The sequence below is a fragment of the Scyliorhinus torazame genome, chromosome 10, assembly GCF_047496885.1.
Source record: "Scyliorhinus torazame isolate Kashiwa2021f chromosome 10, sScyTor2.1, whole genome shotgun sequence".
NCBI lineage: Eukaryota > Metazoa > Chordata > Chondrichthyes > Carcharhiniformes > Scyliorhinidae > Scyliorhinus > Scyliorhinus torazame.
Genome location: NC_092716.1, coordinates 87309345 through 87321377, shown reverse-complemented (window position 1 = coordinate 87321377; position 12033 = coordinate 87309345). Strand labels below are relative to the sequence as shown.

The window sequence follows — 12033 nt, the reverse complement described above, 5'->3', positions numbered from 1 at the left end:
AGTGTATAGCTTACTATAAAAGTCCCTAAACACCTTGTTCAGCCCTGCCGGGTCTCCCACCAGATTTCCCTCCCCATCCGCTATCCTTCCTATCTACCTAGCCGCTTCTCTCTTCCTTAGTTGTTGCGCAAGCATTCTGCTGGCCTTCTCCCCATGCTCATATATCGCGCCTTTTGCCTTTCTAAGCTGCTCTACAGCCTTGCCTGTAGTCAGCACCCCGAACTCCGCCTGTAGCCTCTGTCGTTTCCTGAGTAACTCTGGCCTCGGGGACTCCGCGTAGCTCCTGTCCGTCCGTAAAATTTCCTGAACCAGTCGGTCCGTTTCTGCCCTGTCTGTCCTGTCCCTATGGGCCCGGATTGAGATCAGCTCCCCTCTCGCCACTGCCTTCAGTGCCTCCCAGAGCGCTGCTGCTGAGACTTCTCCGGTATCATTTACCTGCAGGTAATTCTACATGCATTTCCTGAGTCTCTCACACACTGCCTCGTCCGCAAGCAACCCAACTTCCAACCTCCATTGTGGGCGCTGGAAGCTATCTTTACAAATCCGTAGGTCTACCCAGTGCGGAGCATGGTCCGATATGGTAATTGCCGAATATTCTGCCTCCACCATCCCGGCCAGCAGTCCCTACTCATGACAAAGAAGTCAATTCAGGAATACACCTTGTGGACGTGGGAGTAGTACGAAAACTCCCTCGCCAACGGCCAGCTAAATCTCCACAGATCAGCTCCCCCCATTTGCTCCATGAACCCTCTCAGTTCCTTTGCCATCGCTGGCAACCTGCCCGTTTTTGAAGACAACCGATCCGAGCTCGGGTCCAGGACTGTGTTAAAGTCCCCACCCATGATCAGTTTGCGTGAGTCCAAGTCGAGGATCTTCCCTAGCAACCTCCTGATGAAATCCACATTGTCCCAATTAGGGGCATACACACTGACCAAGACTACTCTCACCCCTTCGAGCTTACCCCTAACCATAACAAATCTGCCGCCCCCGTCCGCAACTGTACCCTCCGCCTCAAATTGAACCCTTTTATTAATCAGGATCGCAACCCCCCTAGTCTTAGTGTCGAGCTCCGAATGAAAGACCTGAGTAACCCAGCCCTTCCTCAACCTCACCTGGTCTGCCACTTTCAGGTGCGTCTCCTGCAGCATGACTACGTCCGCCTTCAGAACCCGCAAATGCGCGAACACACGCGCCCTCTTCACTGGCCCGTTTAGCCCTCTAACATTCCAGGTGATCAGCCTGGTTGGGGGGCACTTCCCCCCCCCCCCTCCCCCCCCTTGCCGATCAGCCATCCCCTTTCTTTGGCCGGCCCCCCAGCCATGTGTCGCGCTTCCTCTGGCCCGCCTCCTGGCCGGCTCCACCCATGACCTCCTCACTGTTGCCCAGTTTCCATCCTCGTCACCCCCCCAAACCTGGCTTCTGTTGACTAGCCCACCCAGCTAGCCTGGTGGCTGCCCGCTTCGGCGCCAGGGCGTCTCTCACCCATTGTTCTCTGGCTGCCCTCCCCCGGCCCATCCATACCACTTCCCTAACCAGCCCTGCTTAAACACACACTCTATACAAGTCAAAGACATCCCCTACAATAGTGCAATTTTTATTATTTTTTTAAAATATGTTTATTCAGAGTTTTTCCAACAGAAATTTTCAACCAATTAAACCCCCCCACCCCTGTAACAGAAAAGAAAAAGAGAACAGAACAGAACAGAACATAGACATATCAATCAAACATAATACAGAACTTATACAATGGGTTTCTCCCGCACATATTAACCCTCCCATATGCTTTTGTTTTACAAGTACCCCTAGGAGTCCCCCCTCCCCCGCCCGCCCAAATTAACCCCCCCCCTCCCTCCCTGGGTTGCTGCTGCTGCTGACCGACCTCATTCTAACGCTCCGCGAGATAGTCTAGGAACGGTTGCCACTGCCTGAAGAACCCCTGTGCAGACCCTCTCAAGGCAAACTTTATCCTCTCCAGCTTAATGAACCCTGCCATGTCATTTATCCAGGCTTCCACACTGGGGGGCTTCACGTCCTTCCACATCTGAGCAAGATCCTCCGCCGGGCTACCAGGGACGCAAAGGCCAGAATACCGGCCTCTTTCGCCTCCTGCACTCACGGCTCGTCCGCCACCTCAAATAATGCCAACCCCCAAATTGGCTTGACCTGGACTTTCACCACCTTGGACATAGTCTTCGCGAAACCCCTCCAGAACCCATCCAGTGCCGGGCACGACCAGAATATGTGGGCGTGATTCGCCGGGCTTCCCGAGCACCTCCCGCATCTGTCCTCCATCCCAAAGAACCTACTCAGCCTCTCCCCTGTCATATGCGCTCTGTGAATAACCTTAAACTGTATCAGGCTGAGCCTAGCACATGAGGAAGAGGAATTAACCCTACTCAGGGCATCAACCCACAGACCCTCTTCGATCTCCTCCTCCCACTTGCCCTTCAGCTCCTCTACCGAAGCCGCCTCCTCTTCTTTCATCTCTTGATAGATCGCCAAAACTTTGCCTTCTCCGACCCATACACTCAAAATCACCCTGTCCTGAATCCCCTGTGCCGGGAGCGGCGGGAATTCCCTCACGTGCCGCCTCACAAACGCCCTCACTTGCATATACCTGAACGCATTTCCCGGGGGTAACCCAAACTTCTCCAGCGCCCCTAGGCTCGCAGACATCCCGTCTATAAACAGGTCCCCCATCCTTCTGATCCCTGCCCGATGCCAGCTCCGAAACCCCCCATCCATCGTTCCTGGGACGAACCGATGGTTCTCCCGGATCGGGGACCACGCCGAGGCTCCCATCTCACCCCTATGTCGTCTCCACCGCCCCCAGATCTTTAGCGTTGCCGCCACCACCGGACTCGTGGTGTACCTTGTCGGCGAGAGCGGCAGCTGTGCAGTCAGCAGCGCCCTCAGGCTCGTTCCTTTGCAGGACGCCATCTCCAACCTCTTCCATGCCGCCCTCTCTCCCTCTGTTACCCACTTACGCATCATCGCCACGTTGGCTGCCCAATAATAGCCACCCAGATTCGGCAACGCCAGCCCTCCTCTGTCCCTACTCCGCTCCAGAAACCCCCTCCTTACCCTCGGGGTCTTGTTTGCCCACACAAAACCCATGATGCTCCTACCTACTCGCTTAAAAAAGGCCTTGGTAATCATAATAGGAAGGCACTGGAACACAAAGAGAAACCTTGGGAGGACCATCATTTTAATCGACTGTACCCTGCCCGCTAGCGAGAGTGGCAACACATCCCATCTTTTGAAGTCCTCCTCCATCTTCTCCACCAGCCGCGTCAAATTAGGTTTGTGCAGGGCCCCCCAGCTCCTAGCTACCTGGATCCCCAAGTACCGAAAGCTCCTTTCCGCCCTCCTCAACGGTAGGTCGTCTATCCCTCTTCCCTGGTCCCTCGGATGGATCACAAAGAGCTCACTCTTTCCCACGTTGAGCTTATAGCCCGAGAAGTCCCCAAACTCCCTTAGGATCCGCATGACCTCCACCATCCCCTCCACTGGATCTGCCACATACAGCAACAGGTCGTCCGCATACAGCGATACCCGATGCTCCTCTCCCCCTCGAACCACCCCCCTCCATTTCCTGGACTCCCTTAGTGCCATGGCCAAAGGCTCAATTGCTAATGCAAACGTCAGGGGGCACCTCTGCCTCATCCCTCGATACAGCCGAAAATACTCCGACCTCCGCCGATTCGTAGCCACACTCGCCACCGGGGCTCTATAAAGGAGCTTAACCCAGCTGATAAACCTCTCCCCAAACCCGAACCTCCGCAACACTTCCCAGAGATATTCCCACTCCACCCGGTCAAAGGCCTTCTCCTCGTCCATAGCCGCCACTATCTCCGCCTCTCCCTCCACCGATGGCATCATAATCATGTTTAGGAGCCTCCGCACATTGGTGTTTAGCTGCCTACCCTTTATAAATCCCGTCTGGTCCTCATGATCACCCCGGGACACAATCCTCAATTCTCGTAGCCAGCACTTTTGCCAGCAACTTAGCATCCACATTGAGGAGCGAAATCGGCCTATACGACCCACATTGCAGTGGGTCCTTGTCCCGCTTCAGGATCAGAGAGATCAGCGCCTCGGACATTGTCGGGGGCAGGGTCCCCGCCTCGGACATTGTCGGGGGCAGGGTCCCCCCCTCCCTTGCCTCATTGAAAGTCCTCACTAGCAACGGGGCTAACAGGTCCGCATACTTCCTGTAAAACTCAACCGGGAACCCATCTGGCCCCGGGGCCTTCCCCGCCTGCATGCTCCCCAGTCCTTTAACCAGCTCCTCCAACCCAATTGGCGCCCCCAAACCAGCCACCACCTGCTCCTCCACCCTCGGGAACCTCAGTTGATCTAGAAATCCTCGCATCCCCTCTTCCCCCGCTGGGGACTGAGATCTGTACAGCTCCTCATAAAAGTCCTTAAATGCTTCATTTACTTTCACCGCACTCCGCACCGTAGTTCCCCTGCTATCCTTGACTCCACCATCTCCCTCTCTGCCATCCTCTTATGGAGCTGATGTGCCAGCATCCGGCTCGCCTTCTCCCCATACTCGTACGTCGCCCCCTGTGCTTTCCTCTACTGTGCCTCTGCCTTCCCTGTGGTCAACGGGTCGAATTCCGTCTGGAGACTTCGCCGCTCCCTAAGTAGTCCCTCCTCGGGGGCCTCTGCATATCTCCTGTCCACCCTTAGGATCTCCCCCACTAACCTCTCCCTTTCCCTGCCCTCTTTCTTCTCCCAGTGAGCCCTGATGGAGATTAACTCCCCCCTGACCACCGCCTTCAGCGCCTCCCATACTACCCCCACCTGCACCTCACCATTGTCGTTGGCCTCCAAATACCTTTCAATGCACCCTCCCGCACACCACCTCATCCGCCAGTAATCCCACATCCAGACGCCACAGCGGGCGTTGGTCCCTCTCCTCTCCTAACTCCAGCTCCACCCAGTGCGGGGCGTGGTCTGAGATGGCTATGGCCGAGTACTCCGTTCCCTCCACTTTCGGGATCAGCGCCCTACTCAAAACAAAAAACTATCCGGGAGTAGGCTCTGTGTACGTGAGAAAAAAAAGAAAATTCCCTGGCCAAGGGCCTAGCAAATTTCCACGGATCTACTCTCCCCATCTGGTCCATGAACCCCCTAAGCACCTTGGCCGCAGCCGGCCTCTTCCCCGTCCTGGATCTGGGGCGATCTAATGCTGGGTCCAACACCGTGTTGAAATCCCCCCCCCCATTATCAAGCTTCCTGCCTCCAGATCCGGAATCTGCCCCAACATGCGCTTCATAAATCCAGCATCATCCCAGTTCGGGGCAATAGTGCAATTTAGATCAAACAGATCGAGATAAGAAGTACCAGGCACTCTCAGCCCTTCCCCTCCACACACACAAAAAAATTGCAAAACATTCCCCCGAAACCCCCATCATAACCACACCTTTTTAACGATTTTATTTTTTATTTTTCCCCTACCAAACCTCCAACCAAACAAAAGACCCCAAAAAGGAAACATTTAGGGAAACCACGCAAAAGAACACGACAAACCCATCGCAACCAAAATACATCAACCTAAAAAGGTCAAAAAATCGAAAAGAACGGAACCAAGCATGCAGGCATCTCTCAAAGCGAGAAACAAAATAGACTTAAAAGTGCTACCATGAGTCCAAGAGTCCTCAGCTCAGAGCCAGCCCTTGCTTCTTAACAAAGTCCATCGCCTCCTCGGGTTCCTCAAAATAGGGGTGCTGGCTCTCATACGTAACCCACAGTCGCGCCGGAAAAAGAAGCCCGAATTTTACCTTGTTCTTGTAGAAAATCTCATTCACCTGACTGCAGCCTCCCCTCCTCCTGGCCATCTCAGTGCTCAGGTCTTGGTAAACAAGCAGGGTGCTATTGTCCCGGATACAGCTTCATGTGCTCTTGGCCCATGCAGAACCCGCTCCTTGTCCAGGTACCTGTGGAACCGGACCACCATCGCTCGTGCGGGACCCCCTCGTCGTGGCTGCCTCACCTGCACTCTGTGTGCCCTGTCCACCACCGGCGGGCGAGGGAACACCTCGTTCCCCAGCAGCTTCTGAAACATACCCTCCACATATGCGGCGGCCTCCAGCCTCTCAGCCCCCTCCGGGAGGCCAATAATTCTTACATTCTGCCGGCGAGATCTGTTGTCCAGGTCCTCCAGCCTTTCCAGGAGCATTTTTTGCTGATCCCTCAGCCTCCGAATCTCCACGTTCGCCACTGTTTGAAAGTCTGCCTGCTCCTCCACCGTCTTCTCCAGCTTCTTGAGCTTCTCAGCCTGATCTTCCAGCCTTTTTTCCAATCGGTGCATCGACTTCTGGAGCGGCTCCAAATTATCGCGCTTCAGAGCTAAAAAGCCCTCCTGCGTGGCCTGTAGCAGCTGCTCCATTGTAGGCTGGACTGTCGACGCCTTGCTCTGGACACCGGCCATATTGGTCTCTCTCACAGCCTCCACCATGCCCTTGTTTGACCACTTCTTCTGCTGTTTACGGTCCCTCCGGCTTCTTAAGTCCATACAACTCTGTATGGGTTCAGTGCCTGAGTACTATTGCTTTCCAGTTCCACGCTCAAAAGCGCAGAAATGTCAGGGGAAATGGTCCAAAAGTCCGACTGAAACGGGAGCCACCAAATGTGCGACCTACTCCCTCATAGTCGCCACCGGAAGTCCACAATAAATTCTAACAGGTTTGTCAAATATGATTTTCCTTTCATACATCCATGTCGATTTCGGCGGGAGAATCAGCTGATGAGTCAGTTTCAGCGGGAGCAGTGCGGAAGTGGTTGCTGGGAGGTAAGTCTGTCCTTTAAAAGCACTTGTCTTTGCAGGGGCAGGCCAGTCGATTTCGGCGGGAGAATCAGCTGGTGAGTCAGTTTCAGCGGGAGCAGTGCGGAAGTGGTTGCTGGGAGGTAAGTCTGTCCTTTAAAAGCACTTGTCTTTGCAGGGGCAGGCCAGTCGATTTCACTTAAATTAGTGTTTTAGGCGGGAACAGGAAGTCGACCCGCGGACGTCTGGGAAGACCCTTACCAATAAATTCTGGTGGAGAGGAAACCCGAGACACTACACGTATAGTGTCTCCCACCCGCCCTCCTCCTCTAACCTAATAATAAAACCCATTGGTCTGAGGTAAGTACCATATTTTGTTATATTATTATTATTTTTTATAAAAAATTTAATTTAGTTGTTAGCCAGATCTTGGTAGAAAGTTAGAGGAATGGCAGGGAAGGGAGTGCAATGTTCCTCCTGCAGGATGTTTGAGGTGAGGGATGCAGTTAGTGTCCCTGCTGATTTTACCTGCAGGAAGTGCTGCCATCTCCAGCTCCTCCAAGACCAAGTTAGGGAACTGGAGCTGGAGTTGGAAGAACTTCGGATCATTCGGGAGGCAGAAGGGGTCATAGATAGCAGCTTCAGGGAATTAGTTACACCAAAGATTGGAGATAGGTGGGTAACTGTAAGAGGGACTGGGAAAAAGCAGTCAGTGCAGGGATCCCCTGCGGTCGTTTCCCTGAGAAACAAGTATACCGCTTTGGATACTTGTGGGGGGGGGGGACTTACCAGGGGTAAGCCATGGGGTACGGGCCTCTGGCACGGAGCCTGTCCCTGTTGCTCAGAAGGGAAGGGGGGAGAGGAGCAGAGCATTAGTAATTGGGGACTCTATAGTCAGGGGCACAGATAGGAGATTTTGTGGGAGCGTGAGAGACTCACGTTTGGTATGTTGCCTCCCAGGTGCAAGGGTACGTGATATCTCGGATCGTGTTTTCCGGGTCCTTTGGGGGAGGGGGAGCAGCCCCAAGTCGTGGTCCACATTGGCACTAACGACATAGGTAGGAAAGGGGACAAGGATGTCAGGCAGGCTTTCAGGGAGCTAGGATGGAAGCTCAGAACTAGAACAAACAGAGTTGTTATCTCTGGGTTGTTGCCCGTGCCACGTGATAGTGAGATGAGGAATAGGGAGAGAGAGCATTTAAACACGTGGCTACAGGGATGGTGCAGGCGGGAGGGATTCAGATTTCTGGATAACTGGGGCTCTTTCTGGGGAAGGTGGGACCTCTACAGACAGGATGGTCTACATCTGAACCTGAGGGGCACAAATATCCTGGGGGGGAGATTTGTTAGTGCTCTTTGGGGGGGTTTAAACTAATGCAGCAGGGGCATGGGAACCTGGATTGTAGTTTTAGGGTAAGGGAGAATGAGAGTATAGAGGTCAGGAGCACAGATTTGACGTCGCAGGATGGGGCCAGTGTTCAGGTAGGTGGTTTGAAGTGTGTCTACTTCAATGCCAGGAGTATACGAAACAAGGTAGGGGAACTGGCAGCATGGGTTGGTACCTGGGACTTCGATGTTGTGGCCATTTCGGAGACATGGATAGAGCAGGGACAGGAATGGATGTTGCAGGTTCCGGGGTTTAGGTGTTTTAGTAAGCTCAGAGAAGGAGGCAAAAGAGGGGGAGGTGTGGCGCTGCTAGTCAAGAGCAGTATTACGGTGGCGGAGAGGATGCTAGATGGGGACTCTTCTTCCGAGGTAGTATGGGCTGAAGTTAGAAACAGGAAAGGAGAGGTCACCCTGTTGGGAGTTTTTTATAGGCCTCCTAATAGTTCTAGGGATGTAGAGGAAAGGATGGCGAAGATGATTCTGGATAAGAGCGAAAGTAACAGGGTAGTTATTATGGGAGACTTTAACTTTCCAAATATTGACTGGAAAAGATATAGTTCGAGTACAATAGATGGGTCGTTTTTTGTACAGTGTGTGCAGGAGGGTTTCCTGAAACAATATGTTGACAGGCCAACAAGAGGCGAGGCCACGTTGGATTTGGTTTTGGGTAATGAACCAGGCCAGGTGTTGGATTTGGAGGTAGGAGAGCACTTTGGGGACAGTGACCACAATTCGGTGACATTTACGTTAATGATGGAAAGGGATAAGTATACACCGCAGGGCAAGAGTTATAGCTGGGGGAAGGGCAATTATGATGCCATTAGACGTGATTTGGGGGGGATAAGGTGGAGAAGTAGGCTGCATGTGTTGGGCACACTGGATAAGTGGGGTTTGTTCAAGGATCAGCTACTGCGTGTTCTTGATAAGTATGTACCGGTCAGACAGGGAGGAAGGCGTCGAGCGAGGGAACCGTGGTTTACCAAGGAAGTGGAATCTCTTGTTAAGAGGAAGAAGGAGGCCTATGTGAAGATGAGGTGTGAAGTTTCGGTTGGGGCGATGGATAGTTACAAGGTAGCGAGGAAGGATCTAAAGAGAGAGCTAAGACGAGCAAGGAGGGGACATGAGAAGTATTTGGCAGGAAGGATCAAGGAAAACCCAAAAGCTTTCTATAGGTATGTCAGGAATAAGCGAATGACTAGGGAAAGAGTAGGACCAGTCAAGGACAGGGATGGGAAATTGTGTGTGGAGTCTGAAGAGATGGGCGAGATACTAAATGAATATTTTTCGTCAGTATTCACTCAGGAAAAAGATAATGTTGTGGAGGAGAATGCTGAGCCCCAGGCTAATAGAATAGATGGCATTGAGGTACGTAGGGAAGAGGTGTTGGCAATTCTGGACAGGCTGAAAATAGATAAGTCCCCGGGACCTGATGGGATTTATCCTAGGATTCTCTGGGAGGCCAGGGAAGAGATTGCTGGACCTTTGGCTTTGATTTTTATGTCATCATTGGCTACAGGAATAGTGCCAGAGGACTGGAGGATAGCAAATGTGGTCCCTTTGTTCAAAAAGGGGAGCAGAGACAACCCCGGCAACTATAGACCGGAGAGCCTCATGTCTGTAGTGGGTAAAGTCTTGGAGGGGATTATAAGAGACAAGATTTATAATCATCTAGATAGGAATAATATGATCAGGGATAGTCAGCATGGCTTTGTGAAGGGTAGGTCATGCCTCACAAACCTTATCGAGTTCTTTGAGAAGGTGACTGAACAGGTAGACGAGGGTAGAGCAGTTGATGTGTATATGGATTTCAGCAAAGCGTTTGATAAGATTCCCCACGGTAGGTTATAGCAAAAAATTTGGAGGCTGGGGATTGAGGGTGATTTAGAGATGTGGATCAGAAATTGGCTAGCTGAAAGAAGACAGAGGGTGGTGGTTGATGGGAAATGTTCAGAATGGAGTACAGTCACAAGTGGAGTACCACAAGGATCTGTTCTGGGGCCGTTGCTGTTTGTCATTTTTATCAATGACCGAGAGGAAGGCGCGGAAGGGTGGGTGAGTAAATTTGCAGACGATACTAAAGTCGGTGGTGTTGTCGATAGTGTGGAAGGATGTAGCAGGTTACAGAGGGATATAGATAAGCTGCAGAGCTGGGCTGAGAGGTGGCAAATGGAGTTTAATGTAGAGAAGTGTGAGGTGATTCACTTTGGAAGGAATAACAGGAATACGGAATATTTGGCTAATGGTAAAGTTCTTGAAAGTGTGGATGAGCAGAGGGATCTAGGTGTCCATGTACATAGATCCCTGAAAGTTGCCACCCAGGTTGATAGGGTTGTGAAGAAGGCCTATGGAGTGTTGGCCTTTATTGGTAGAGGGATTGAGTTCCGGAGTCGGGAGGTCATGTTGCAGCTGTACAGAACTCTGGTACGGCCGCATTTGGAGTATTGCGTACAGTTCTGGTCACCGCATTATAGGAAGGACGTGGAGGCTTTGGAGCGGGTGCAGAGGAGATTTACCAGGATGTTGCCTGGTATGGAGGGAAAATCTTATGAGGAAAGGCTGATGGACTTGAGGTTGTTTTCGTTGGAGAGAAGAAGGTTAAGAGGAGACTTAATAGAGGCATACAGAATGATCAGGGGGTTGGATAGGGTGGACAGTGAGAGCCTTCTCCCGCGGATGGATATGGCTGGCACGAGGGGACATAACTTTAAACTGAGGGGTAATAGATATAGGACAGAGGTCAGAGGTAGGTTCTTTACGCAAAGAGTAGTGAGGCCGTGGAATGCCCTACCTGCTCCAGTAGTGAACTCGCCAACATTGAGGGCATTTAAAAGTTTATTGGATAAACATATGGATGATAATGGCATAGTGTAGGTTAGATGGCTTTTGTTTCGATGCAACATCGTGGGCCGAAGGGCCTGTACTGCGCTGTATTGTTCTATGTTCTATCTATGTTGGCTCTGCCCAATCCTGCCATTATTTTCTAATTGTCCAGTTATCAAGCATTTTCCCTACTACTGATGTCAGGCTAACAGGCCTGTGGTTTGGCATTTTCTCTCCCTCTACAGTGCAGAAGGAGACCATTCAGCCCATTGGGTCTGCACCGACAACCCTGCCTGAGCCCACTCCCCCGCCCAACCTCCTGAACCCCACCTAACATTTTGGACATTAAGGGACAATTTAGAATGGCAAATCTACCTAACCTGCACATCTTTGGATGAACGAATCCCCAACACCCATCACCAGACCTGCCCAACCACATAAAACACTATGAGGTCCTGCTCTTGTTCGCAAAAACTGCTCAATATTCGAGGATCATTTTGGAATGCAAAGATTACTCCTGGTCTTTTGCTTGGTAAGGTGGTGGAGGTGGAGATGATTGTGGCTTTTAAAACAAAATCGGATAATTTATTGAAGAGAGAAGGATGGCAGAGTGGGACTAACCGTAATGTGTGCCGAGAGACAGCATGAACATGGGGCTGCATGACCTCCCTCTGTGCTGTAACAATTCTGTGATTCTTTGACATTTACAATGATCATATTCTGGCCTCTGGAGCATCCCAATTTTAATCACTGCACTGGTGACCTTGCCTTCAGCTGCTTGGGTCCTCAGGTCTGTAATTCCCTCCCTGAACTGCTATTCCTCCTTTAAGATGCTCCTTCAAACGTGCCTGTTTGACCAAGTTTTCTTTGCCATCTGTTCTTGTGTCGCTCTATATGGCTCGGTATTGAATTTTGGAATGTGCCTGAGATGTGTCTTGAATCCTTTTATTATGTTAAATATGTTTTCCTGTTATTACACAGTGAGTTGTGATAGATTCCCCGCAGTGCAGAAGGAGGCCATTCGGCCCATCAGGTCTGCACTGACCCTCCGA

General features: G+C 51.6%; 1 protein-coding gene across 5 annotated transcripts in view; it reads left to right on the top strand.

Moving 5' to 3' along the window:
• Positions 1–12033, top strand: part of plekhg4 (pleckstrin homology domain containing, family G (with RhoGef domain) member 4) — a 371163-nt gene that overhangs the window by 149485 nt on the left and 209645 nt on the right. The gene's annotated exons all lie outside the window — the stretch shown is intronic.